This window comes from Somniosus microcephalus, chromosome 6 (assembly GCF_052327205.1).
Source record: "Somniosus microcephalus isolate GS21.2 chromosome 6, FLI_Smic_1.0, whole genome shotgun sequence".
NCBI lineage: Eukaryota > Metazoa > Chordata > Chondrichthyes > Squaliformes > Somniosidae > Somniosus > Somniosus microcephalus.
The window spans coordinates 46,835,920-46,863,898 of record NC_140992.1 but is presented as its reverse complement, the minus strand read 5'-3'; the positions used below and the strand labels follow the sequence as shown (position 1 = coordinate 46,863,898).

General features: G+C 46.4%; 1 long non-coding RNA gene across 1 annotated transcript in view; it reads left to right on the top strand.

The window, feature by feature from the left end:
- Positions 1-27,979, top strand: part of LOC147115675 (uncharacterized) — a 165,892-nt gene that overhangs the window by 124,064 nt on the left and 13,849 nt on the right. The window contains exons 4-5 of the long non-coding RNA XR_015078662.1: positions 26,209-26,362; positions 27,293-27,409. This is a non-coding gene — a long non-coding RNA (uncharacterized LOC147115675). The remainder of the gene's footprint in view (positions 1-26,208; positions 26,363-27,292; positions 27,410-27,979) is intronic.

Sequence of the window (27,979 nt, the reverse complement as noted above, 5' to 3'; positions counted from 1 at the left end):
CCCACACCCCCACACCCCCTTCCCCCCTTCCCCCCCACTTCCCCCCCACACCCCCTTCCCCCACCCACACACCCCCCTTCACCCCCACACCCCCTTCCCCCCTTCCCCCCACACCCCCTTCCCCCTTCCCCCCACACCCCCTTCCCCCCACACCCCCTTCCCCCCCACACCCCCTTCTCCCCCCCCACACACCCCCACACCCCCTTCCCCCCCACACCCCCTTACCCCCCACACCCCCCTCCCACCTCCCACTTCCCTCCCCCACCCCCCCTTCCCCCACCCACCCCTTTCTCCCCCACCCCTCCCATCCCATCCCACCCCACCCACCCCTTCTCCCCCCCCACCCACCCCACCCTTCTACCCCCCACCCACCCCACCCTTCTACCCCCCACCACCCCACCCTTCTCCCCCAACAGACCCCACCCTTCTCCCCCCCACCCACCCCACCCTTCTCCCCCCCCCACCCACCCCACCCTGCTCCCCCCCACCCGCCCCACCCTTCTCCCCCCCACCCGCCCCACCCTTCTCCCCCCCCACCCCGCCCCACCCTTCTCCCCCCCCACCCGCCCCACCCTTCTCCCCCCCACCCACCCCAATCTTCTCCCCCCCACCCACCCCACCCTTCTCCCCCACCCACCCATTTCTCCCCCACCCCTTGCTCCCCCACCCCTTGCTCCCCCACCCCTTGCTCCCCCACCTCTTTCCCCTTTCTCTCCTCCCCTCTCTGTCTCTCTCTCTCCCTCCCTCTGTCTCTGTCTCCCTCTCTCTCACTCTCATTCCCTCTCTCCCTCCTTTGCTTTCCCTCTCTCTCCTTCCCTCTCTCTCTCTCCTTCCCTCTCTCTCTCCTTCCCTCTCTCTCTCTCCTTCCCTCTCTCTCTCCTTCCCTCTCTCTCTCTCCTTCCTTCTCTCTCTCTCCTTCCCTCTCTCTCTCTCCTTCCCTCTCTCTCTCCTTCAATCTCTCTCCTTCCCTCTCTCTCTCTTTCCTTCCTTCTCTCCTTCCCTCGCTCTCTTCTCCCCCCGTCTCTCTCTTCCCCCCGTCGCTCTCTCTCTTCCCCCCGTCGCTCTCTCTCTTCCCCCCGTCGCTCTCTCTCCCCCCGTCGCTCTCTCTCTTCCCCCCAGTCGCTCTCTCTTCCCCCCCAGTCGCTCTCTCTTTCCCCCCAGTTGCTCTCTCTCTTCCCCCCAGTCGCTCTCTCTCTTCCCCCCCAGTCGCTCTCTCTCTTCCCCCCCAGTCGCTCTCTCTCTACCCCCCCAGTCGCTCTCTCTCTTCCCCCCCAGTCGCTCTCTCTCTTTCCCCCCAGTCGCTCTCTCTCTTCCCCCCGTCACTCTCTCTCTTCACCCCCGTCGCTCTCTCTCCCCCCCGTCGCTCTCTCTCTTCCCTCCCAGTCGCTCTCTCTCTTCCCCCCCAGTTGCTCTCTCTCTTCCCCCCAGTCGCTCTCTCTCTTCCCCCCCGTCGCTCTCTCTCTTCCCCCCCAGTCACTCTCTCTCTCTTCCCCCAGTCGCTCTCTCTCTCTCTTCCCACCCAGTCGCTCTCTCTCTCTTCCCCCAGTCGCTCTCTCTCTCTCTTCCCCCCTGTCGCTCTCTCTCTTCCCCCCGTCACTCTCTCTCTTCACCCCCGTCGCTCTCTCTCCCCCCCGTCGCTCTCTCTCTTCCCTCCCAGTCGCTCTCTCTCTTCCCCCCCAGTTGCTCTCTCTCTTCCCCCCAGTCGCTCTCTCTCTTCCCCCCCGTCGCTCTCTCTCTTCCCCCCCAGTCACTCTCTCTCTTCCCCCCCAGTCGCTCTCTCTCTTCCCCCCAGTCGCTCTCTCTCTTCCCCCCGTCGCTCTCTCTCTTCCCCCACAGTCGCTCTCTCTCTTCCCCCCCCAGTCGCTCTCTCTCTTCCCCCCCCAGTCGCTCTCTCTCTTCCCCCCCCAGTCGCTCTCTCTCTTCCCCCCCCAGTCGCTCTCTCTCTTCCCCCCAGTCGCTCTCTCTCTTCCCCCCCAGTCGCTCTCTCTCTTCCCCCCAGTCGCTCTCTCTCTTCCCCCCAGTCGCTCTCTCTCTTCCCCTCCAGTCGCTCTCTCTCTTCCCCCCCAGTCGCCCTCTCTCTTCCCCCCCAGTCACTCTCTCTCTTCCCCCCCAGTCGCTCTCTCTCTTCCCCCCCAGTCGCTCTCTCTCTTCCCCCCCAGTCGCTCTCTCTCTTCCCCCCAGTCGCTCTCTCTCTTCCCCCCCAGTCGCTCGCTCTCTTCCCCCCCAGTTGCTCCCTCTCTTCCCCCCAGTCGCTCTCTCTCTTCCCCCCCGTCGCTCTCTCTCTTCCCCCCCAGTCGCTCTCTCTCTTCCCCCCCAGTCGCTCTCTCTCTTCCCCCCCAGTCGCTCTCTCTCTTCCCCCCAGTCGCTCTCTCTCTTCCCCCCCAGTCGCTCTCTCTCTTCCCCCCAGTCGCTCTCTCTCTTCCCCCCCCAGTCGCTCTCTCTCTTCCCCCCCGTCGCTCTCTCTCTTCCCCCCAGTCGCTCTCTCTCTTCCCCCCAGTCGCTCTCTCTCTTCCCCCCAGTCGCTCTCTCTCTTCCCCCCAGTCGTTCTCTCTCTTCCCCCCAGCCGCTCTCTCTCTTCCCCCCAGTCGCTCTCTCTCTTCCCCCCAGTTGCTCTCTCTCTTCCCCCTAGTCGCTCTCTCTCTTCCTCCCAGTCACTCTCTCTCTTCCCCCCAGTCGCTCTCTCTCTCTCTTCCACCAACAACATGCCCTCAAAAGACCCTCGGCACCGCCGGGCACTTCAGCTAGTATAGTATAAAGTGAGCAAAGATAATGTAAGGGCCTAAACCAATAAATCCCCAAGGATAAATCGTATATACAGAACAGAATAAGTGAGACTGTAAATTAAATCTGCAAAATGCTGATGGTCACTGTCATGTTTCAGGATTTTTGACAATTTACCTGGGAGGAATTTGGGTAATTTATATCAAGATGTTGTTATTAAGTTGAACTCAGCACATCTGGGGTTAAATGTGCAGAACACACATTTTTAGGAATGAGAATTAAATCCAAACAACCAGCTAGAGAAGAAGTGCTTCCCACATACCATATCAATTTGAGACAATAGAGGTTTGTTATATAATAGGTTAGAATTGCATGTTTTATGTGAGCCCAGGAAGGAATAGTTGCCAGGGAAGCCCACACTTAGCAGAGCAGCAGCCAGTTTGATTGGGGAGACCAAACGCAGATTGGGTGACCGCTTTGCGGAACACCTCCGTTCAGTCCGTAAGGGTGACCCCGAGCTTCCGGTCACCTGTCATTTTAATTCACCGCTCCATTCCCACTCGGACCTCACCGTCCTTGGCCTCTTGTATTGTTCCACGGAAGCTCAACGTAAACTCGATGAACAGCAACTCATCCTCTGATTAGGCACTTTGCAGCCTTCCAGACTCAATATCGAGTTCAACAATTTCAGATCATAACCTCGGCCCCTATTACTTTTTACTTATAATTTTTTCCACCTCTTTGTTGTGGGGCCTCCTTTCCCCCCCCCCCCCCCCCCTTTCCTTTTGTTTCTCTCTCTCACCTGGCAGCTGTCTCTTACCCTGCCAGTACACTTCACACCTAATCTCAGCTGCCTTTGTCTCCACAGGCCTATTACCATCTCATCTGGCTTCGAATACCTTTTATTGTCTCTTTTTCTCCTTTTGTTCGATCGCAGTCTTGCCTTCGATCTATTTTCTTTTTCCAGTTTTGAAGAAGGGTTTCGACCCGAAACGTCAACTCAAATTTCTCTCCACGGATGTTGCCTGACCTGCTGAGTTTTTCCAGCATTTTCTGTTGTGTTTGGAAGCTCAAGTGGCCAATCCCTGGACATGGAGGGTTAAGAGAGGGCCGCGATCCATCCTTTAGCTTCTTGTCCAGTTAAGAAAGGACAATTTGGAGAAATCTAGTGTGGAAGCTAGATAGTGAGAAAGAACCCAGTCCTTAAGGTTGGTGGTGACTAGTTTCAGAGATTTGCTAGTCAGGAATCTGAATTTAGGCTGCTAACAGGGGATGTGTGGTATGTTTTGTACTTTTCTATCTTACGAGGAGCATGATGAAATAAATTGAAATTCACTGTTCATTCTGTTCATTCATATATTACATGTAAAACATTAAATCAGCTTGTTAGCTTACAATTGACCTCATCTCACTGGAGTGTTTATCAGTCTGCCTTTCAGAAAGCAAGAGAAGTGCAGTGAGGACATGTGCGAGATTACAATATCCAGTTCACACAATACAACAACAACAATGTGTATTTATCTAGTGCCTTTAACGTAGTAAAACATCCCAAGGTGCTTCACTGGAGTATTATAAGACAAAAAAATAAAGAAGCATTTCACTCTTACAATCCTGGTCAGGTTATCATATGACTAGATCTTGGGCAGTAAAGGTAAACACCTGATCATAGGCGACATGGGGTCTGCTTATGGAAGAGACCAGTGATGCTACATTTAAGGCACCACAAGGATAATATTTAGTACAAATGTGAAAGTTGCAACAGTTGTCAGGAGGGAGTCAATGAATACCCGGGACATCCCACTGCATTGGAAACAAGCCAACGTGGTACCTATTTTCATAAAAGTCAACAAAACAAACTTGACTAACTACAAATTCATTTGTCTTACATTGATAATGGACAAAATAATAGAGGATTATTAGGAACAAATTTGAGGATTACCTATTTGAAAATAATCTGGATAATTGATAACCAACACAAATTTAGAAGGAGGTGTTCCTGCCTGACTAACCACCTTGACTCTTCTGATGAAGTACTGGAAATAGAGCGACTGCATATGTTTATTACAAACATCTATTACGAGCAACAAGAATAGAAAATATTGTTGCTAAAAATGCAGCACATCATTTAAAAAGCTAAATTGAAGAATGAAACACCACAAATTTAGGTAGATTAAAAAGGGCATGTAGGATGCAGTAGTTTCTTATTCACAATGTCTAAATAAATGTGCTGTTCAATTCACATGATAGAAATACAGTAAGAGAAGCAGATCTAGTCTGTTTGGATGCTATCTGCAGATCAGTGTTCACAAGTCATAATAACTGCCATGTGACAAGGACATCAACAAGAATGTTTAAACCAAGAAGGTGATTTTGCATGCATTTTTACCTCAATGCTTTTTATGCAGACCAACTAATATAAAGGTTATGTTTTACATCAGTGAGACTTCACCAACCTTTTTCCTCTTTGCCTTGTTCTGCCTTCACTACAGTACATCGAAGGGTTTCACCTATAATCTAAACTACTTGACCTTTATCATTAATTCATCCTCTTCAAACACACCATATAGTAACTGAAGAGGGGTTAATGGCAGCTAAGCTCAGTCTGTTGTGTATCTGAAGGTTTAACTTTCTATGAACTCACTGGACCTAAAGCTTACTTTCATTTCTAAAGCCACCAACCAGTAGCAAACAGATGACTGTTTTGCTGTAATCAAATACCTCTGAAGCTATTTGTATTATCAACAAAAGGGTACTGTCAAAAGTTGAATGAGTTCCATAAGGGCACTTGTACAGAATATTAACTGTGTGTAGAAGTGACAACTCATGGTCAAAAATTACAAACTGAACTTTGATAAAAGTGTTCTTTTGCATTCATTTAACCTCCTCTTGGGAGCATACCCTAAGATATCCGTGTTAAATGACATTCTTGTAGGAGATCTTAAGTCCAAGCTATAGTCTGAATTGCTTTTCAACACCTTCAGAAGTATGCCCTGAATTTTTATCAATGTTTGACTGAAGTACTCATGAAGAAGGGGGCAATACACTTCTAAAACTGTTAAGTGATGAAGGAAAGTTAACCTTAACTTAACATCAGCCAGAAAAGTGTTACAGAATAACCCAGTGAGGGTATTAATATGGGCAAAGTAAGAAAGGCAGCAGTTGTAGTGGATATGGCAATGGTGGAGTTGTTTTTGGCTGCAATAACAGCTCTGTTTGCCTGTTATTACAAAAAAGCAACAATGCCTATCATTATCAAATTCATTTGATGTAAAAGGAGCACAGCCTTTGTGCAAAAGAGGTTGGCAAATGTTTTTCCATTTGTTTGCAAACACATGGCATGATGAGGTGAATTACCTTGAAATCATTAGGTCAGTTGCAGTATCATTATTGCGTGAACAATGCTCTTTTTCCTTCTCAAAAAAGGTTTGTCAAACATTTTTCCATGAAGATCCTGTGCCATTAACATTCGGGGCAGGATGTTGCCGGTGTTGTAAATATAACTGTGACTAATACAGAAAGAAAAGCCCCAATTTTAACTCTGGGCAGGAATTGGGCAAACTGTCCTGACCTCGGCAGTGAGACTCCCAGGAGATGTTAACTCCTGAGCATCATCTGCATGCCCCCAGTTGGTTGTCCAACCAAAACCAGCAGGAAGCGGCATCTGGTTGATGGGCGGGAGCACAATGCTGGCCGGCAGGTGGCTCAAAGATTAAAGATCGCTCCCCGCCATTCAGTTAAGCCACGGGGAGGAGGTTTCGGGAGGATCTAAACTTTCCTTGTGGTGCCCTCCCAACACCTCCTCCCTGCCACTTACCTGAATGACGCTTTTTTATACATAGAACATACGGCACAGAAACAGGCTATTCGGCCTAACCAGTCCATACCGGCGTTTATGCTCCACTCGAGCTTCCTTTTCCTCATCTAACTCTATCAGCATAACAGCAATAACAACAACTTGTATTTATATAGCGCCTTTAACGTAGTAAAACGTCCCAAGGCGCTTCTCAGGAGTATTATAAGACAAAAAAATTTGACACCGAGCCAAATAAGGAGAAATTAGGGCAGGTGACCAAAAGCTTGGTCAAAGAGGTAGTTTTTAAGGAGCGTCCTAAAGGAGGAAAGAGAGGTAGAGAGGCGGAGAGGTTTAGGCAGGGAATTCCAGAGCTTAGGGCCTAGGCAGCTGAAGGTACGGCCACCAATGGTTGAGCGATTCTAATCAGGGATGCTCAAGAGGGCAGAATTAGAGGAGTGCAGATATCTCAGGGGGTTGTGGGGCTGGAGGAGATTACAGAGACCATGGAGGGATTTGAAAACAAGGATGAGAATTTTGAAATCGAGGCGTTGCTTAACCGGGAGCCAATGTAGGTCAGCGAGCACAGGGGTGATGGATGAACGGGACTTGGTGTGAGTTAGGACACGGGCGGCAGACTGTGGGAGGCCAGCCAGGAGTGCATTAGAATAGTCAAGTCTAGAGGTAACAATGGCATGGATGAGGGTTTCAGCAGCGGATGAGGTGAAGCAAGGGTGGAGATGGGTGATGTTACAGAGGTGGAAATAGGCGGTCTTAATTATGCCGTGGATATGTAGGCGGAAGCTCATTTCAGGGTCAAATATGACACCAAGGTTGCGAACAGTGTGGTTCAGCCTCAGACAGATGTTAGGGAGAGGGATGGAGTCAATGGCTAGGGAACGGAATTTGTGGCGTGACCAAAAACAAAGGCTTCAGTCTTCCCAATATTTAATTGGAGAAAATTTTTGCTCATCCAGGACTGGATGTTGGACAAGCAGTCTGACAATTTAGAGACCGTGGAGGGGTCGAGAGAAGTGGTGGTGAGGTAGAACTGGGTGTCATCAGCGTACGTGTGGAAACTGGGGCTGTGTTTTCAGATGATGTCACCAAGGGTGTAGATGAGAAATAGGAGGGGGCCAAGGATAGATCTTTGGGGGACACCAGAGGTAACGATGTGGGAGCAGAAATATAAGCCATTGCAAGTGATTCTCTGGCTATGATTACATAGATAAGAATGGAACCAGGCGAGTGCAGCCCCACCCAACAGTACGATGGTGGAGAGGCATTGGAGAAGGATGGAGTGGTCAACCGTGTCAAAGGCTGCAGACAAGTCAAGAAGGATGAGGAGGGAGAGTTTACCTTTGTCACAGTCACAACGGATGTCATTTGTGACTTTGATGAGAGCCGCTTCGGTACTGTGGCAAGGGCGGAAACCGGATTGGAGAGATTCAAACATGGAGTTGCCTCTATTCCCTTCTCTCTCATGTGCTTGTCTAGCCTCCTCTTAAATGCATCTATACTATTCGCTTCAACCACTCCCTGTGGTAGCGAGTTCCACATTCTCACCATTCTCTGGGTAAAGAAGTTTCTTTGACTTGCAAATAACCCAATACAGGGAATTGGGCAGATAGGGTTAAAATCACCCATAAAGTTACATATAAAAATAAATTTCTATGGTCATTGATACAGGAGAAACTGACCTATTACACAGTAATTTTAACTGCACAAAGGGACATGAGTAAGTACATCTGCTATTTAGACAAATGTATTACATGTGCCTTTGTACAGCTGAAAGACCCATACAATACAGACATCCACCTATTCTTTTACAAATGTATATTTTTGATGCTCATCAAGAGAAGATATCAGTGCAGACATCACGTTTTCACTCTTAGCAGACACAGCATAGTCTTACATAGAATAAAGCTCTGCCCAACACTACACCGAAACACCAACCATCCTTCTGGCTTGTATTATAAGTATAAGCGAGAGCATCAGTTTAGTGCTGACTTCTACTGAATTTGGAATTCTGTGCAGCTTTGTGTTCCCCAGGAACTGGTTTAGCATTGCTTAAATTAGGTTCACATAGGACTCTTACAGCTCACAAAAAATTTGACTAAACTACATTTGAACCCAAGCCTCAGTGCTGAAAACAGCACTGAGCTATTCCACTTCCCCATTACAAAGAATCTTAGACAATACATTAAACAACAACAACTTCCATTTATACAGCGCCTTTAACGTATTATAATGTCCCAAGGCACTTCACAGAAGTGTTGTCAAACAAAATTTGAGACTGAGTCACATAAAGAGATAATAAAACAGGTGACCGAAAGCTTGGTCAATGAAATAGATTTTAAGGAGTGTCTTAAAAGGAGAAAAAAGTAGAGGCAGAGAGATTTAGGGCGGGAATTCCAGAGCTTAGAGCCTAGGCAGCTGATGGCACAGCCACTGATGGTGGAGCGAAGAAAATCGGGGATGCATAAGAGGCCAAAATTGGAGGACTGCAGAGTTAATTTTTTTTTCAAAATACCGCACATACGCGGTTTTCCCTATTGAATAGCCGGCGAGCTGACTGCGCAGGAGGTCCTCTCAGCTCCACATTCAGGTGAATATGTTTTGAAATCTTAACTTGTTAGTTGCGGCCTGCAGCGGCCCCTTTAAGGTTGCATGTAGACCTAGTTTTCCTGAATCCTTATTTGAATATGCATAGGGCCTAATGCCTGTTTCAGGCGTGGGCATTGCACGCCACTTTATTGACCTTTACCAATATGGCGGGCGGCGCACTTCCAGCTTGTAATGAGCATGCACTTTCTGCCTGCCATATTGGAGGATATAGGGGGCTTTTAGGTGCCTGAAATATAGGCGCTGAACAACCAGATTTCTAGGCCTTTAATATGTCCAACGCTGATGCCCAAAAATCTCTGAATGCTCATACATATTACAGGAACAGGTGTAATAGCATCAACAATATTGAAGGGTAAAATAGAGATTTGCAACAAACTATTTTGTAAAATATACATATCACCTCCAATATTTACATGAGGATGTTAATTTTCTTTTATTATTCGTTCATGGGATGTTGGCGTCACCTTAAGGCCAGCATTTATTGCCCATCCCTAGTTGCCCTTGAGACGGTTGTGGTGAGCCGATGGTGGTGGTGAGCCACCTTCTTGAACTGCTGCAGTCCGTGTGGTGAAGGTACTCCCACAGTGCTGTTAGGGAGGGAGTTCCAGGAGTTTGACCCAGTGACGATGAAGGCACGGCGATATACTTCCAAGTCAGGATGGTGTGTGACTTGGAGGGGAACTTGGAGGTGGGGATGTTCCCCTGCGCCTGCTGCCCTTGTCCTTCTAGGTGGTAGAGGTCACGGGTTTGGGAGATGCTGCCGAAGAAGCCTTGGCGAGTTGCTACAGTGCATCTTGTAGATGGTACACATTGCAGCCACAGTGCGCCAGTGGTGGAGGGAGTGAATGTTTAAGGTAGTGGATGGGGTGCCAATCAAGCGGGCTGCTTTGTCTTGAATGGTGTCGAGCTTTTTGAATGGTGTTGGAGCTGCACTCATCCAGGCAAGTGGAGTGTATTCCATCACACTCCTGACTTGTGCCTTGTAGATGGTAGAAAGGCTTTGGGGAGTAAGGAGGTGAGACACTCGCTGTAGAATACACAGCCTCTGACCTGCTCTTGTTGCCACAGTATTTATGTGGCTGGTCCAGTTAAGTTTCTGATCAATGGTGACCCCCCAGGATATTGATGGTGGGGGATTCGGCGATGGTAATGCCATTCAATGTCAAGGGGTGGTGATTAGAAGCTTGCTTGTTGGAGATAGTCATTGCCTGGCTCTTGTGTGGTGCGAATGTTGCCTGCCACTTATCAGCCCAAGCCTGAATGTCGTCCAAGTCTTGCTGTATGCGGGCATGGACTGCTTCATTATCTGAGGAGTTGCAAATGGCACTGAACACTGTGCAGTCATCAGCGAACATCCCCACTTCTGACCTTATGATGGAGGGAAGGCCATTGATGAAACAGCTGAAGATGGTTGGGGCCAGGACACTGCCCTGAGGAACTCCTGCAGCAATGTCCTGGGGCTGTGATGATTGACCTCCAACCACCACAACTATCTTCCTTTGTGCTAAATATGACTCCAGCCAGTGGAGAGTTTTCCCCCCCGATTCCCATTGACTTCAGTTTTACTAAGGCTCCTTGATGCCACACTCAGTCAAATGCTGTCTTGATGTCAAGGGCAGTCACTCTCACCTCACCTCTGGAATTCAGCTCTTTTGTCCATGTATGGACCAAGGCTGTAATGAGGTCTGGAGCCAAGTGGTCCTGGCGGAACCCAAACTGGGCATCAGTGAGCAGGTTGTTGGTGAGTAAGTGCTGCTTGATAGCACTGTCGATGACACCTCCCATCAATTTGCTGATGATTGAGAGTAGACTGATGGGGTGGTAATTGACTAGATTGGATTTGTCCTGCTTTTTGTGGACAGGACATACCCAGGCAGTTTTCCACATTGTGGGATAGATGCCAGGGTTATAGCTGTACTGGAACAACTTGGCTAGAGGCACGGCTAGTTCTGGAGCACAAGTCTTCAGCATGACAGCCATGATGTTGTTGGGGCCCACAGCCTTTGCTATATCCAGTGTGCTCAGTCATTTCTTGATAACACGTGGAGTGAATCGAATTGGCTGAAGACTGGCTTCTGTGGTGGTGGGGACCTCAGGAGGAGGCCGCTATGGATCATCCACTCGGCACTTCTGGATGAAGATGGTTGCAAACGCATCAGCTTTCTCTTTTGCACTCATGTGCTAGGCTCCGCCATCATTGAGGATGGGGATATTCATGGAGCCTCCTCCTCCCCTTAGTTGTTTAATTGTCCACCTCCATTCATGACTGGATGTGGCAGGACTGCAGAGCTTTGATCTGATCTGTTGATTGTGGGATCGCTTAGCTCTTTCTATAGCATGCTGCTTCCGCTTTTTAGCATGCATGTAATCCTGATTTGCAGCTTCCCCAGGTTGGCGCCTCATTTTTAGGTACGCCTGGTGCTGCTCCTGACACTCCTTATTGAACCATTGAATATGTCATATGCTCAGTTTCTGTGAACTGACTGAAAGGAACGTTCTCACAAATTTAGCTGATTTTGGTCCTTTAAAATTAAAATGATAGCAGGCCAAATATATAGTTGATTACTGTTGCCAGGTGATATATATAGTTTATATATATTTTAAAAAACTTGCATGTATTTTAAGGCCATTGTATCATGATTAAATGAGAAAATTAACCTTATAATTAGGGAGTTCAACACCAATTTTTGATTGCTGGTTTACAAATCAGAATAATCATCATTGCCATTCTTGCCTGTTCAAATTTTAGAATAACCTTTTCACCCTCTGAGATAAATGAAAATTGGATTTAGAAAAAATATAATGCAACCAACGTCTTCATGAATAACAGAATGTTAATGATTCTCACTTTGAGTATGAAATGGATTCACTTTAGAAGTGAGCTCCTGACTGTTAATTTAACATTTTGTGGTTAAATTTGAATCCTCCAGCGATGTAAACATATGAGAGTAGAACTACCGATCGACAAAGTTTACATGAAAATAAGTAACATGCCCGAACAACATTGCTGTGTCCGCTATCTTTGTGCAAGTGTTAACCCATTCATGTGTTAGCAATTCATATCTAGCCCAATCAAATGATCTTGGGTTTTCCTTACCTGTATCCTAAGTTTTGCACCAATCCCGTTCACCCCTGTACTCGCTAACCTACATTGGCTCCCGGTCCAGCAACACCTCAGTTTTAAAATTCTCAACCTTGTTTTCAAATCCTTCCATGGCGTCGCCCCTCCCTATAACCTTCTCCACCCCTCTATCCCTCCAAGATCTCTGCGCTCCTCCAATTCTAGCCTCTTGTGCATGCCTGGTTTGAATTTCTCCAGCGTTGGCAACCGTGCTTTCAGCTGCCTAGGCCCTAAGCTCTGGAATTCCCTCCCTAAACTTCTCCGCCTCTCCAGCTGTCTCTCCTCCTTCAAACCTACCTCTTTGCCCAAGATTTGATCACCTGTCCTAATGTCTCATGTGGCTTGGTGTCAAATTTTGTTTGATAACGTTCCTGTGAAGCGCCTTGGGACGTTTTCTGACTTTAAAGCAATAAATAAATGCAAATTTTTGTTGTTGTTACTTCCAAATGGCACTCCCTCCAGAACGACTGGCAAGATGGAATCAACTGCACGAAACAAACTTAAGTGACAATTACCTTTGGGATCCATGTCGTACGGCCAACTGGCAATTGTCCTCCATCCAACACAAAATTTACAGACTGATCATCAACATCCCCTCCAATTTTTCAAATTAATTTTCTTTCTCTCTTTTATGGTATTCACTGGGAAATGGTATGTGGTGCGCACATAATTCCCTGACTAGGAGCATGAAATATAATTCTAGCCTCTGCCAATGCTGGTCTTGTTGGCTACCTCAAATTTACTCTCCATCACTCTAAAGGAACTTGTCTGGATGTTGCCTCAGACGATATCGTTGAGTCAAACACTAGCTGTGTGCGAAATTAAGAGGGTACAGTCCTATAACACCATGATAAAGTGTTAGAGCACCAATATATGATGCCACAGGTGTCCTGTATAAATACAAATGCTTCCACAATTATTGCTGATTAGTCATTCAGAGAGTGCAGCAGCATCTCAGCACAATAGAAAAAGATATTTTCTATTTCTATTTCTTTTCAATTTCCTTTCCAAAATATGATGAATTAATAAATGTTCTACATATTAAAAAAGAACTTCTGCCATCATACAAATTATTTGAAGTTCAAAGGGTTAAGTTTCTATCTAAGGTATATGTTGAAATTCAATCACTGTCTTGATATCACCACTCTATGTATAGTTGGAATGAAAGGGTTAAACTGGAAGTCGATAATATTTCCTGCAGCTGCTTGGGAACCTCGCCTGTGTGTTTCTCATGAAGTTCTATTTACCACAGGGTTTGGTTTAGAGAATGGATTTTATTCAGAAGGTGGCTCATCTGTTTGTTTCCCAGGAGTGTCCTCCTCAACAGGTACAAATGACTTGTTGTTCCCCTGTCCTGTCTGCCTCCTTGGCGACTGATAGACGAGAACTGTTCCCCATGCAATGAGACTCTAAGTGATCTGGGTCGAGTTAGCAGCAGGTTTGCGGTGGGCGGTGGAGGGGGGTGGGCGGGGGTGGTGTTTACTGCAGAATAAAATTACTCTTCTCCTCGGAGATCTTTCAAGCTGAAACTTTTAAAATAAAGAAGCTAACTTTCCTCGATGGACGGTGGTCACAGGGAGGCTGAAACTATAACTTAATTTGGTTTCTCCACTTTCTGCATGTAAATTTCCTGTTTACAAATGACACCTCTTTGCTCAGGTGTATCAGTTTCACTTCCCCGCAGAAAGAAAAACTGGGCTCTGTAACTAACTGGCTATGTTGAAAGTCTAGCTTGGTGCTGACAGATAAATGCGCTAATTTTCTTCTAGGGCTGTCTTTGCCCTGTACAGTGAACCTGTTTCCAATGACTGCTTCAGAGGACCCTATAATCTGTCCAAAAGATGATGTCAAGTACTACAAGGGCCTCTGCAAGCACTGCTGGTAACGTTTTGGCGATTGAGTTACAAGGCTGCTTTTGAATGAGGTTACTTTAGCTTGGGCCTGGCTGGGAAATGAGCTTCATGAACTGTTCCACCAACACAAGCTGCGCTCCTTGCCAGAACTGACAACTTCCATTCTTGCAGCGAAATAGATCTAGCCCCAAGCTGAGAAGTTCTTAAACTTACTGAAGATGTAATATTCTTATTCGCATTCCAAAATAAAGGTATTGTGGCAAAGCCACCAAGGGACTCCTGTATAACTGCCTTTAACAGAGTGCTACAACACCTAGGTTGGTTTACTGTATGTAAATAGCCCGTTCTGGGTAAGTCCCAGAACCAGCGCGATGACGTCATCACGTGGGTCACGTGACGTCCCGAACAGCGGGAAACGTGATGACGTCATGCCGTCAGACTGGGAGGTTCCCAGTTCAGACCTCGTGAAGCCAGCATTAAGAAAAGACCTGTTGATTGTTTCTCTTGCATGCCATTGTTTGTTCTCTAGTTTACATTAAACTTTGTTTTATTATCGGACTGACTCGACCTCAGTACTTCAGTTAGGGATCTGTCGATTCCTACATTGGTGACCCCGAAGCTTCGCGGACGATTTTTGCGGAGGACGCTCAGAACAAAACGATGGATGTTAACGCAGCGACCTTGAAGCGCCCTCAATTTCGGGAACAACAGGCGGCCTCCTGGTTCGTCCAAGCGGAGGCTCAGTTCCAGCTTCGGAACACCGTGCTGGATCAGACCCGTTACGTTTACGTGGTCTCCGCACTGGACAGCTCAACGGCTTCGAGGATCATCAGTCCGCTGGAGACCCCGCCCGTAGATAACAAGTATGATATGATTAAGGCGCGACTAATGCAGGTTTTCGGCCTCACGAAAGCGGAGCGCGCGCGACGTTTACTCACACTGCCCGGGTTAGGCAACGCCAAGCCATCTGAGTTGATGAGCCAGATGCTCACGCTCCTCGGTTCTGAGCTGCAGTGTTTTCTGTTTCGGGAACTGTTCCTGAGCCAGCTCCCCGAGCAGGTGCAAGCAGCCCTCGCCAGGTTGGAGGCTACGGACGGTGTAGCGCTCGCGGCCGAAGCCGACACCATTTATGCGGTGATGCAGCAGAACTGCGCCACCTCGAAGCGTCCCGCCCCGAAGAACCCCGCCTCAGCGCCTCCACCATCCGGTATCTGCTACTACCACGCCCATTTCGGTCCAAAAGCCAGATGGTGCCGTCCTCCATGTAGTTTCGTGCCAAATGCACCGAGAAAGCAACAGCACCGACTGCGTGAACAGAAGAACGACCCTGAGGTTGGTTTCGCGTCTACGATGGTGGTTGGAGATTCCGGGAAGTTATTGTATATCACCGACTCCATTTCGGGCTGGCGGTTTTTGTGCGACACGGGCGCTCAGTGCAGCATCCTCCCCGCTTCGCTCCTCGACGTCAGAGCAGGGAGGCGCGGTTCTCCACTCCAGGCCGACAACGGCAGTGCTATTCGTACGTTCGGGAAGCGGCGGATCCAGGTGTGTTTTGGTGGGCAACAATGGGAGTTTATAACCGCCAAAATCGCACAGGCAATCCTCGGTGCTGACTTCTTCTGTACCAATGGCTTATTGGTTGATTTACGAAATCGCCGTCTGATTCACGCCGCCATCCCATGTTTTCAGGGTTCAGGCGCACCTCACACGGGTTCCTGCACCGTGCTGGCGCCCGACGACTTCACCCGCCTTCTCGGGGAATTTCCAGATCTCACTCGGCCCACCTTCTCGGCGACGATTGCTAAACATGGTGTAGAACACCACATCGCAACGACCGGCCCCCCGGTTTATGCCCGGGCTCGACGGCTGGAGCCCAGTAAACTCGAGGCCGCGAAGGCGGAGTTCGCCACCATGGAGCGACTGGGAATCGTTCACCGGTCAGATAGTCCCTGGTCTTCGCCGCTTCATATCGTTCCTAAGCCCGGCGGTGGTTGGCGGCCCTGCAGCGATTATCGGCGCCTCAATGAGGTCACAACTCCCGACTGGTACCCTATACCGTACATCCAAGATTTCTCCGCACATTTGGCTGGCAATTCGTTTTTTTCCAAAATCGACCTCGTCCGGGGGTACCATCAAGTGCCCGTCCACCCCCAGGACATCCAGAAGACGGCGGTCATTACCCCTTTCGGGCTTTTCGAATTCCTCCGAATGCCATTCGGACTCAAAAATGCGGCGCCTTATGGATTCGGTGCTGCGGGATCTCAAGTTTCTGTCTGTGTATCTCGATGACATCCTGGTCGCCAGTACTTTGAAAGAGGAACATCTCAAACACCTGCGCCTCCTTTTTCACCGCCTCCATCAGCATGGCCTCATAATTAACCCGAACAAATGTCAATTCGGACTGCGGCAGATCGACTTTTTGGGCCACCGCATCACTGCGGCAGGAGCACTGCCGCTTCGGTCGAATGTGGCAGCCATTGCTGCTTTCCCGCGCCCGCAATCCGTTAAAGCGCTCCAGGAGTTCCTTGGTATGGTAAATTTTTACCATCGGTTCATTCCCCGGGCCGCGCAGCTGATGCGGCCGCTCTACGAGGCACTCAGAGGGAAGCCGGGGAAGGAACCTGTGGCCTGGACACCGGAGATGGATTGCGCCTTTGTGGACACGAAGGATGCTCTCGCAAACGCAATGATGTTGGCGCACCCGCTGCCTGGCGCCACCATCGCGCTTACGACTGACGCTTCAGACTACGCTATAGGCGCCATGCAGGAGCAATGGGTCGACGGGACGTGGCAACCGCTGGCGTTTTTTAGTCGCCAATTGCGTCATAACGAGCGTAGCTACAGCACGTTCGACAGGGAGTTGTTGGCGTTGTTTCTGGCCATCCGCCATTTTCATTTTCTATTCACCGCGTTTGTGGATCACAAGCCCCTGACATTTGCCATGGCCAAGACGGCTGAGCCGTGGTCAGCTCAACAGCAACGACAGCTCACCTTTATTTCCGAGTTCACCACCGACATCCGGCACGTGGCCGGCAAGGACAACGTGGTCGCCGATTGCCTCTCGCGTGCGGCTGTCCAGGCTGCCCAGCTGGGACTCGATTATTCACTCATGGCTGCTGACCAAGCGGCCGATCCGGAAACGCAAGCTTTCCGCACCGACTCCTCCTGCCTTCAGCCAGTGGATGTGCTTTTCCACTCGGCTGGCACCTCCCTGCTTTGCGACGTCTCCTTGAGGGACCCCCACCTGATCGTTCCGCTGTCCTGGCGTAGGAACGTTTTCGATGCCATTCACGGGCTTGCGCACCCTGGCGTGAGGGCTTCACAAAAATTACTGGCGTCCAAGTTCGTCTGGAGAGGAATGCGAAAAGATGTCCGTGACTGGGCCAACACCTGCGTCGTGTGCCAGCGGGCTAAGGTGCAGCGGCACGTCAAAGCTCCCGTCGCCGTTTTCGAATTACCGGAGCGGCGTTTCGATCACGTCCATGTCGACCTCGTTGGCTCACTACCGCCGTCACAAGGTTTTACACATCTTTTGACTATAGTCGACCGTACCACCAGGTGGCCGGAGGCCATTCCTTTGACGTCCACCACCTCCGCGGATGTTGCCCGGGCTTTTCTTTCATCCTGGGTTGCACGTTTCGGCGTTCCGTCTGATATTTCGTCGGATCGCGGGCCGCAATTCTCGTCTGCTTTGTGGAACGTCCTAGCCTTGGGTTTGGGCACCAAGCTCCATCGGACCACGGCTTACCATCCGCAGGCCAATGGATTATGTGAGCGTTTTCATCGGTCCTTGAAGGCGTCACTGCGGGCTAGCCTCCAGGGGACCGCATGGATGGACAAGCTGCCTTGGGTGATGCTTGGGTTATGCACAGCGCCTAAAGAGGACCTGCAGGCATCGGCCGCCGAACTGGTTTATGGCCAACCGCTCCGGGTGCCTGGCGAGTTTCTTCCGTCACCAACGCGTCCTTGGTCGGCGGCCGAACAACTGGAGGCTCACCGGGACGCAGCTCAATCTTTTCGGCCCATTCCGACGCCACATCACGGGTTGCCCACGTCACACGTTCCACCGGAGCTTATGCGGGCTAAATTCGTTTTTGTCAGGCATGACGCCCTCCGTAGTCCTCTCACGCCTCCATATACAGGCCCTTTCCAGGTACTGCAGGCGGGCGCCAAGAGTTTTTAGTGGACGTCGGGGGCAAGCCTGACCACATTTCCGTGGACCGCCTTAAGGCCGCACACCTGGACCTCGAGTGACTGGTCGAGGCAGCGCAACCACCGCGTCGTGAGCGGCCGCCCGTGGCTGCCACGCCTGACCAGACTGTTCCGCAGACCAGCTCATCGTCTACCCAGCCCATTCCTCTCCGGGAATATCGGAGTCGTTCGAACAGGCTTGTCCGACCTCCTCTGCGATTGACTTTTGAGGTTAAAGACACTTCTGGGGGGGCGCATGTGGCAAAGCCACCAAGGGACTCCTGTATAACTGTATAACTGCCTTTAACAGAGTGTTACAACACCTAGGTTGGTTTACTGTATGTAAATAACCCGTTCTGGGTAAGTCCCAGAACCAGCGCGATGACGTCATCACGTGGGTCACGTGACATCCCGAACGGCGGGAAATGTGATGATGTCATGACGTCAGACTGGGAGGTTCCCAGTTCAGACCTCGTGAAGCCAGCATTAAGAAAAGACCTGTTGATTGTTTCTCCTACATGCCATTGTTTGTTCTCTAGTTTACATTAAACTTCGTTTTATTATCGGACTGACTCGACCTCAGTACTTCAGTTAGGGATCTGTCGATTCCTACAGTATCAGTAATAACATGGAGTACTGAAAGTGTTTCCAGTTTTGAAATACTGCAAAACTGAGGTGCTATATACTACTGATCAAGGATACTGTAAAAATTGCTTGGTGTAATCATTCTTGGGAACTTCCAATTTGATCACGTATCAGAGGAAAAAAACAACTGCTCCCACAAATAAAAACAAAAGGTGGAGTGATTGTGTGGAGCAATGGATTAAACATTGGCCTTTCACCTCTTGGGCTTGGGTTTGATTCCATCCCAGACTAATTGGATTAAAGTCTCTTCTTTATGTTTGCTATAAGACTCCCTAAATGAAACTAAGTTGGGCAGTTTCAATCTACTTCCTGTTGCATAAGAGTCCTCCGCACAATACTGCCCACAATCTGGCAATAAATTCGTAGCCTTCCTCCAACCAGCCAAGAGTGACTGGTACTGGAAAATTCACACAGGTACAGTAGGGGTTGCTCTTCTAAGGCTTATGGGGTAAGGCACATCATTTACAATAAATTTAATTTGTTCAAAACAAATGTGCAGCTTACTTGTTAGATCAGCTGGTAAAGGTGGTGAGTAGCTGAGCTCTACAGTTCAGGAATCTCTGGCCATTTTTGAGTTAGCTGCTTGTTATAATCTACACATTCATCCAACTGCCTTGCTCAAATCAGAGAATCTGCCTGAAGCCTTTGAAACAGATAGTCTGGCCAGGGAGAAAAAGAAACCAGTACAAGAATATTGCTTATATCATAGTTTACAGCGGCAGCCTCAAACTATTGGCCCAGATTTTCCTGGGGACTTGCGCCATTGTAATGGTGCAGCAACGTCATAAAGACTCTTGAGCAGTGCAAAAGGAAGAGGAAATGATAGAATAAATGACTTACGCCATTACTTATGCCGCGCCATATTTTCCTGGGACTTTTGTGCTACTCTGTGTTACCATCGCCGAAAATAGTTAGAAGGTAATTATCATAACTCCGTCCCCCCATTAAAATCAATGGCAAATGCAATTTCGCTAGATTAATGGCAGTTTTCTCGCCGCTGCCATTTAGACTTAATAATAATGGCGCTGGTGGCCTAGCAGCGGTGTGATTTATTGCTCCTGGATTGGTTCATTTAAACACATCTCCAATACTTGCATGATTATAGTGTCAACTAGCAAACCATTGTATTGGCTTACCCAATCATCAGCTTTAACAACAGTAGTTGGTCCGGAAGCATTGCATCTGTGGCTAAAAAACAGGCTCAGCGCACCCGTGGAATCTCCATACTCAAATTCCACACAGAACAAAGTGGTCTAAATAGAAGCAATGCCGACGTTTGGATTTATTTACTCATCCACTGAGAAGAGATCGGCCTGGTGGGAATAGCACTTTGGATGAGTGCCATTCTTTGGCTTCGCATAAAGCCAGTCTTCAATGTCTTTAAATTGCCACCCAGTTTCGAATTAATTTTGAATCGCTGGAAAAAATTGTCCTCGCCGCTTCTGATTCACTGCCATGCGATACGTGCTTTGTTCTAATTAGAAATGCAGGAAACTATGGAGGAAGTTATCGACAGCGAGACCGGCGCGCCAGACGGTGAAATGTACGGTGTGCGTCGCTGATCTTGCTGTTGCAGGAAAATCTGGGCCAATTATTTTCTATTATCATTCACACTCTTGTTCAGGCATGACGGTTTCTCGTGAGGAAAGCAAGATAAACAAATCATATAACACAAGTATAACTAACGGCACTTGTCCCATTCACCTGTATACTTGTATCTAAAGTCATCTATATTTGCACAACACATCCACCTTTGTATCATGCACACTAGGGCTGAGTTGTGCGATATTAAATAATTGTTTTAAATGTTATGTTAGACCGACTTTCCTATTCAGCTCTTTTTTCCTCTACCTCCTCACCACCAGCACCCACCACCCCCCCCCACCCCCCACCACCTGACACCCACTGTTACACCTGGTCTCAACCGGCATAATGAAAGCACCATGAGAAGGGATCATGTGGGCCCACAAGTATTTTGAAAATATTGAGTATCAGATTGCCTTTGCATAAGTTTATCCGAACTGGTGGAAGAGAGCTGTGGACTTGAAAATAATTTCGAAGTTTGAATGTACAGTACCTTGCAGGGCAAAATCACCTTCGTGAAAAATCAAAATGGTCCAAAAAAATCAATTCCTACAGTTCAGTATTTCTGAAATGCAAACCTTACTGGTGCAAACATCCCTGGTCTTTTCCATTAATATAGCTACCATATTCATATGTTGGGGCATAAGGGACTGGCTTTAAAAATGTTAATGAATCCTTATTAAGTCTGCTTGAATGCAATAGGAAAAACTCACATCCTATTAACATATACTTCCACACTAGGGAGCTTGCTGCCACTTGGCCCCCTTACAAATGCCACTCATCTGAAAGGAGTTAGATACTTTACAAATAAGCCAACGTGAACATGGCTCCCTTATAACTGACTTCCGCTTGAAAGGAGTCAGGCATTTTACAAGAAAGCCAGACCAGACAAGATCTTCAGGTAGAATTGAGCTAATTGTATAGGTAGCACTACATCCATACAAACCAAATATTGCATATGCCACTCACATAAAACTGAGACAGTATTTCAAGAAAATATGCAGGTTTTGACACAAGAATATAATTACTGGCGAGTCCTGTGCCTCCCTTTCACCAGCTTTGGACAGGATGCCGCATCTGGGACAACCCAGGCTCATTTTAGTAGTGATAGCATCTAATTAGCATTAGCCACAGCATAAGTGCGTGGCTGGGCACTCACGTAAACAGACAGACTTGCTGATGTCAGTCTTGGAGTTAACTGTTGTCAATTTTTGCTTAAAATAAATAAATATAAAGGTTTTGCATAGCTGGTTCATAATCATCTGGACTAAAGATTAAATAAACAGCTGATAAACTTAACACATGAATTTTGCTTTGTTTTTGCTCCTGTGTTTATTTTTCCCATCTCCTTCTAGGCCACCCTGGTGCTCCATACCATTCCCAAACAGAGAGAGCTGGCAGCTAACCTACTCCCAGGTTCTGCCAATAGAATTCTTGAGCCAGCCTCCAGGGAAGTGCTTGACAACAGCGCGAGTGGCTTGTTCACTGAATTTCCCTGCATATCTTCTACCTACTGTCTCTCTCGATGCCACACATATAGCAGGGACTGACTGTGCAGGAAAATCACAGGAGTAAAACCTCAACCCATCATTTTGTGTCACAGCTCATTGAAGTGCCAACACATTACAGCAGTACGCTGCCAAACATACCCAGCATTTAAGAAAAACATGCTGCCATCTTTGGACAAAATAGCATGGGAAAATCATTAATTCATTGTGGTTTAAGGATTCTGACAAGCCAAAGATCTTATCTGATTTTTTTTTCTTTACTGTTGTATTTGCAAAATTGTGACAAACAACCCAAGGCTGCAGCTCCACATTGTTCTTAGATGTGAGGAATCCAACATAGGAGGAAGCGTACAGCTTTTTAAAAAATGACCATATATTACATAAATGTGCATAAATAGAGTGGAAAAACCAGACATTTGATTTGATCGGTATTTTAGTCAGGGCTAGGAAGCCCCACTTGCCAATTAGTCTGGGGCAAATGATTTTCCAGCTCTACCAAACTGAAAAATGAAGTAGATTGACAGCATGCAAGATAAATGTTGGCCAGGATGCCAGGAGAACTTCCCTGTTTTTCTTTGAATAGTGCCATGGGATCTTTTACATCCACCTGAGAAGGCAGATGAGGCCTCTGTGTAACATCTCGTCGAGAAGACAGTGTAGCACTCCCTCAGTACTGCACTGAAGTGTCAGCCTAGATTATGTGCTCAAGTCTCTGCAGTAGATCTTGAACCCATGACCTTCCGAATCAGGGGAGAGAGTGCTACTAATGAGCCAAGGCTGACATAAACCCCATCACAGACTGGTTGGGCCTGTTTCTGTGCTGTAATTTCTATGTAATTCTATGTTAGGGCTTTTTTCACGACAGCTGAAAAGGTTAAGGGGTGATCTGATGGAGATCTTGACAATTAGGAAGTTTACAATAATAGATTATTTCCACTGGTCGGTAAAAAGGTAACAAGAGGACATAAGTTTAGGATAATCACAAAAAAAGAATTAGAAAGGAGTTTAGAAACAAATTCTTTACACACAAGTTAGTTAGAATGTGGAATTCTCTGCCATGAACTGTTGCTGAAATAGAATCAATAAATTATTTTAAAAGGGAATAAAATAGCTTGAAAAAAGGGAAATATTAAAGGGTAGGGGAGAAAGATTAAATTAAATGGTTCATCTGAAGAAATCTCTAGCACAGACTTGATGGAGTAAATGGGCTGGTTCTGTGCTGCAACATTCTATGATTCTTTGATTTGAAAATTTATCCAGCACCAACTCCACCATTAATTTGAGAAATATGGCATTTAATTTATTTGAAGATGTTTAAACAGTAGTTAAGTGAGACACCAGACCTTATTAATATTAAGCACCTCAATAAACATTGAGGGTTTTGAGGGGCAGTGGTATCGCTATTCACACAATTACTGTTGCTATAGCCTCATCATCCACCAGGTCCTTAACATTGTGCTGAGTAAAAGAGGGAGAAAACAGCATTTAAAATGCAAAAAATCCTGCTCTTTCTCAATAGAAACAAAACATCAATGTCTGCATTTATGTTTGAAATGATACAGAACACATTTTACCACAGTCCTCAGTTGCTTTGCAATGAAGTTCTATTTTAGTTAGCAATCAGGACCATAAGCACTTCTGAACACAAAATAAAGTTAATATCTTATATACATACTTCTTACTCTTAGAATTTCTAAACAACTTCCTTTATTGTTTTATACCTAACACTTCCTTTAAGTCACTTCTTATTGACAGTCAGATTCTGCTCTTTTTAGTACAAGTACAGGTCAGTACGATGTACTACAGCCACAGTACGACCAGTTCAATTACTAAAGTACTTATTGTGAATTGTTACAAATCCATACATCTGCCAAAATGAAATAAAGTTAGCAGGTGGACTCAGAACTCAAAAGAATATCAGCCACCCTGTGCAAAAAGAATCACAATGATCTCTTCTTTAGCTTTACTATGTTTTTCACTAGAGGGCACTGCCACTGCACAGGCACAAGTTCTGCCTCTGACTAGAAAGTGCTGTGTGGCCATTAAAAAATAATTGTGCCACATTTTCTCATAAACTGCATGCAAAGATTTTCTTTAAATGTTTTTTAAATTTCATGTGGTGTTTTGTTTCTTATTTTATCTAGTTGACGGAGGTAAACAGGTCATGGCACTTGTGGTTACAGACCGTTTTTTTTCCAGTCACAGATGTTTATTACACATTATGAGCTACGGACAAAACATTGCAGTAAACCAGACCAGCCTGCAGTGAGACTGCTACCCAGAATTCAAGTAGTGCTGGATAGTTCCCACTAGGTTGTGGTCGACTTGGAAACAGCGACTTATTAATCTTCTGTTGGAGGGCCAGCTGCAGCCCTGGCAGATACCATATTTTACCACCAACCTGGGTCTGGACAGTCATTGTCCATTTAAGAAGGGGGGAAAATCCTACAAATCAGCTGCTTTCTACGTGCAGAAATTGAGCTTTGCTATGATAATTCTGGTGCGTCATCTTACTGTGGTTAAGATTTACCAACACAGAGAGGCTGCCTTGTTTTCAGCATTAATCATATTCCCCCAGCATATTGCCATGGTTGCCTGGACACAGGATTTGAGCAAGGCCCCTCATTTGATTCCCACACATCAGACCCTGAAAAGCACTTTTTTTCTTCAGCTTTTGATTGTCCCTCCGCTGAAGCCCTTCCCCCTGCTGTGTCAGTATGGGTGGGCAGAACACTGGCAGAATAGGCCAGGGGTGAGGGGCAGCCTAGGCTGCTGGTCACACATCAAGGCCTGAAAACAAAGCCCCCAGGAATCATCCTTACAAACACAAATTCCCTTCAGAGAAAACAAATTTGGTTTTCCCTCATAGTGTGGGTGTCACTTTAGTACTTTCTGAAACTTTATTAAACCTGCTGCTCTGTATTGTATTTGTAGTCATACAATACCCAACAAAAAAATCTTCTTTAAATCTAACAGGTAGTTGTACCAGATCATGTCTGTAATAGTAAAAAAATACTTAGTAAAACAGGCTCAAAGTAATACAAATCTCTGCCACATTTGGTAGATGATTCCTCCACAGTATATTAACAGAAAACCAAGTCTTTGTGCGAACTCTAAGTGAAACTTTGACAAACTTTAGAGGTCATGCCTTCTTTGTAACTTGGTGACCCTACAATCAAGGAATAAGTCTAATCTTTAAAGATTCAGCAATGCCCAGTAGTTAAGCAGTGCGACTTTGAAGAGGCATTGACAACCATCAGTAAAGGGGAATGTAGTGCAGATATCTTTCAACTTAAACCAGTTATTGCTCCAAATAGCTACATAGATGATGCCCACATGAAGAAAAAGAGAAAAAAAAATCACTGTGCTTTCAGAAGTTTTCTTTAGCTGTTATCTGTGTGCTGTGTTTGTCCTCGTGTAGCTCCACCTCGAGATGCCTGAGCGTTGATGTAAGACTTTGAAATAAGCTTGCACAGGAGTGCCCAGATTAGCAGCTTTGCCAGGCTTTAGCCACTGTGACCCTTTACACTTCAGCAGTCTGAGCCAGACGCTTTGAAAAGCACCATTTTTTGCAAGAATTCCACAGTTTTATTTTTATCAGCAGGTTTTATTCTCTAGGCAAAATAACCATCCTTCTTGCTAATCAGCAAAGTGGAGTTCTTGTGTGTGGTATTAAAAAGGGAAGGAATAGCTGAAGAATTAGAAAGAGGAATGATCGATTTTTTTTAAAGTACAAAATCAGCCGAGTGATTTAAGATTCAGCTGTTTGCAGAAAAGTGCTTAACATGAACACGAGTACAGGCAGCAATATGCTGCCTCTACAAGTTGGGCAGTTCTGCAAATGCTCAATGGCAAAAACTTGCAAGAAAAAAAGTGGACAAAGGGAAAACCTTTCAAACTCCATTTCAGCTTTATATAATCCCTACCTAAGCTGTTTAAAAAAAAAATCTAGCTCCATGCTGTATAAATATTATGGTGCACCACTAGTGTCCGACTTCATTGCAGATTATGTTCTGCATCAACAAACAAGATTGAGAGCATCCTGTAATCAGCTGTTTACATTAGACTGCACATAGACGCTATTGAGTTCTGATACTAACTTTCAAATATTCGTAACACTGTAAGATACTACTACTTTTAGCCAGGCTAACCCTGACATTATCTCAGTATCCACAGTGGCTAAAGTCCATGGTCTGCGGAGTCTAAACTGCATCAGGCCATGTGTGGACCAAAGCGGTCCTGTCATACAAGATGCACAGAATGGACAGCAGTGCAGTGAAGGATGTCCCAACGCTGATGTTCCAGGTCATAAATGATGCAGGTGAATTGACTGCTAGGGACCTGTGTTTGTACCAAGCAGACACCAGGACTGTGCCAGGGTGAACTGCACTGTGATGGGAGGGTGAAGTAGGGCTGGTGTGAGTTTTTGTACTGAAACAACTCTGCACGTAGGTTTTCCACTACAACTTTCTTCCATACTGGATTTGTTCAGGAACAAAACTGACAAACAGGGCTTTCTTGCTCTCATCTTCCAAAGTGCATTAGAGAGAGGGGCAAAGCTTCAGTCACTGTACACAGGAGACACAAAAAAGTTCAAAAACATTTCCAAAAGGACGAGTGAGGCAATGCTGTGCTTTCAAATTGTGGACCGTAAACAAATGTTTCATGAAAACTTGGTTGCAAGTACTTCTATTGTCAAAGTGGAATAAACAACAGAATAAAGCCTCGTTGAAAGCTTGCCGAGTAACGTCTGAACATTTTCTCTCTTGTTTTCCTAAACAAGTCGTTGAAACACATCATTCATCCTGCTGGGTTAAGGAAGTTTACTGATCCTATCGACTCAATCGTATATAGCCACACTCAAAGCAATGCAGGAGGCTGTTTGCTATTGTTTCCACTTCTCAAGCATGGTCAACATCAGTGGGTCCAATTGTGTTCTTTATCTTCATGCTACAGATGAAAAGGAGTAGATATATACACTTCAGCATTTATTGCTTCCCTAGTTCTTTGGGGGAAGAAGATTAAAATGTTTTATATGAACTAACATGTCACTTCTCGTGACCTGTGCAGCCTGGCACATTTTAAGAAGTGGGAAATGGGGACTGAAAAGGGAAATGTAGAAATCAAAAGAAACGCAAGAAAGAATTAAAAGGAAAATAAAAATAGGATAGTGTCCTTTCTGATATTTTCTCATTACATTAAGTCCATCGTCCATTTTGGAAACTTCATTTCATCATTTTCCATTACACAGAAAATATGAGAAAGATGGGCAATTTCCCACATTACAACAGTGACTACACTCCAAAGTACTTAATTGGCTGTAAAGCACTTTGAGACATCTGGTGGTCGTGAAAGGCGCTATATAAATGTAAGTCTTTCTTTTTCTTTCAATAAGTTCAATTATTTTTAGTTCTATCTAAATATTGATGGCATGCTCAAATGTGTACCCTTTACAAGTTCTGATGTCTGCACTCGTTTTCTAATGCAAAGTTGTCAACTGTATGTAATCCCAAATTGTGGAAAGTTTGTTCTTAATTCTATTAATGGTCTTTTAAAATTTTCCTCCTCTCCCCTCCCCTTCACTAGCCCCTCCCATTCCTGCAATGATTCTTAGCAGGAGATATAGAAATAGATTCTAAATGATCCTGTTTTGCCAACTGATGAACAAGCATTTTTTGATTGGTGCAGCAAAAGATTGTTTCCCGGTCAGTCAATATCCCTGCTCTAGTTGATTGGGCCAGGGTCACTTTCTAGAGGAGACCCAGGTTGAAACTGGAATTCAAACTCAGCTTTCTTAGTTAAAAGTCTATCATCCTAATGTTGTAGCAATATAAAAATAACATGTTAATGAAAAGGGCGAGCTTTTTACTGGTTACCAGGAATGCTTCTGAAGTGATCTTTATCAGACATGCATCACTGCTTGAGTTTCTACCTTAAG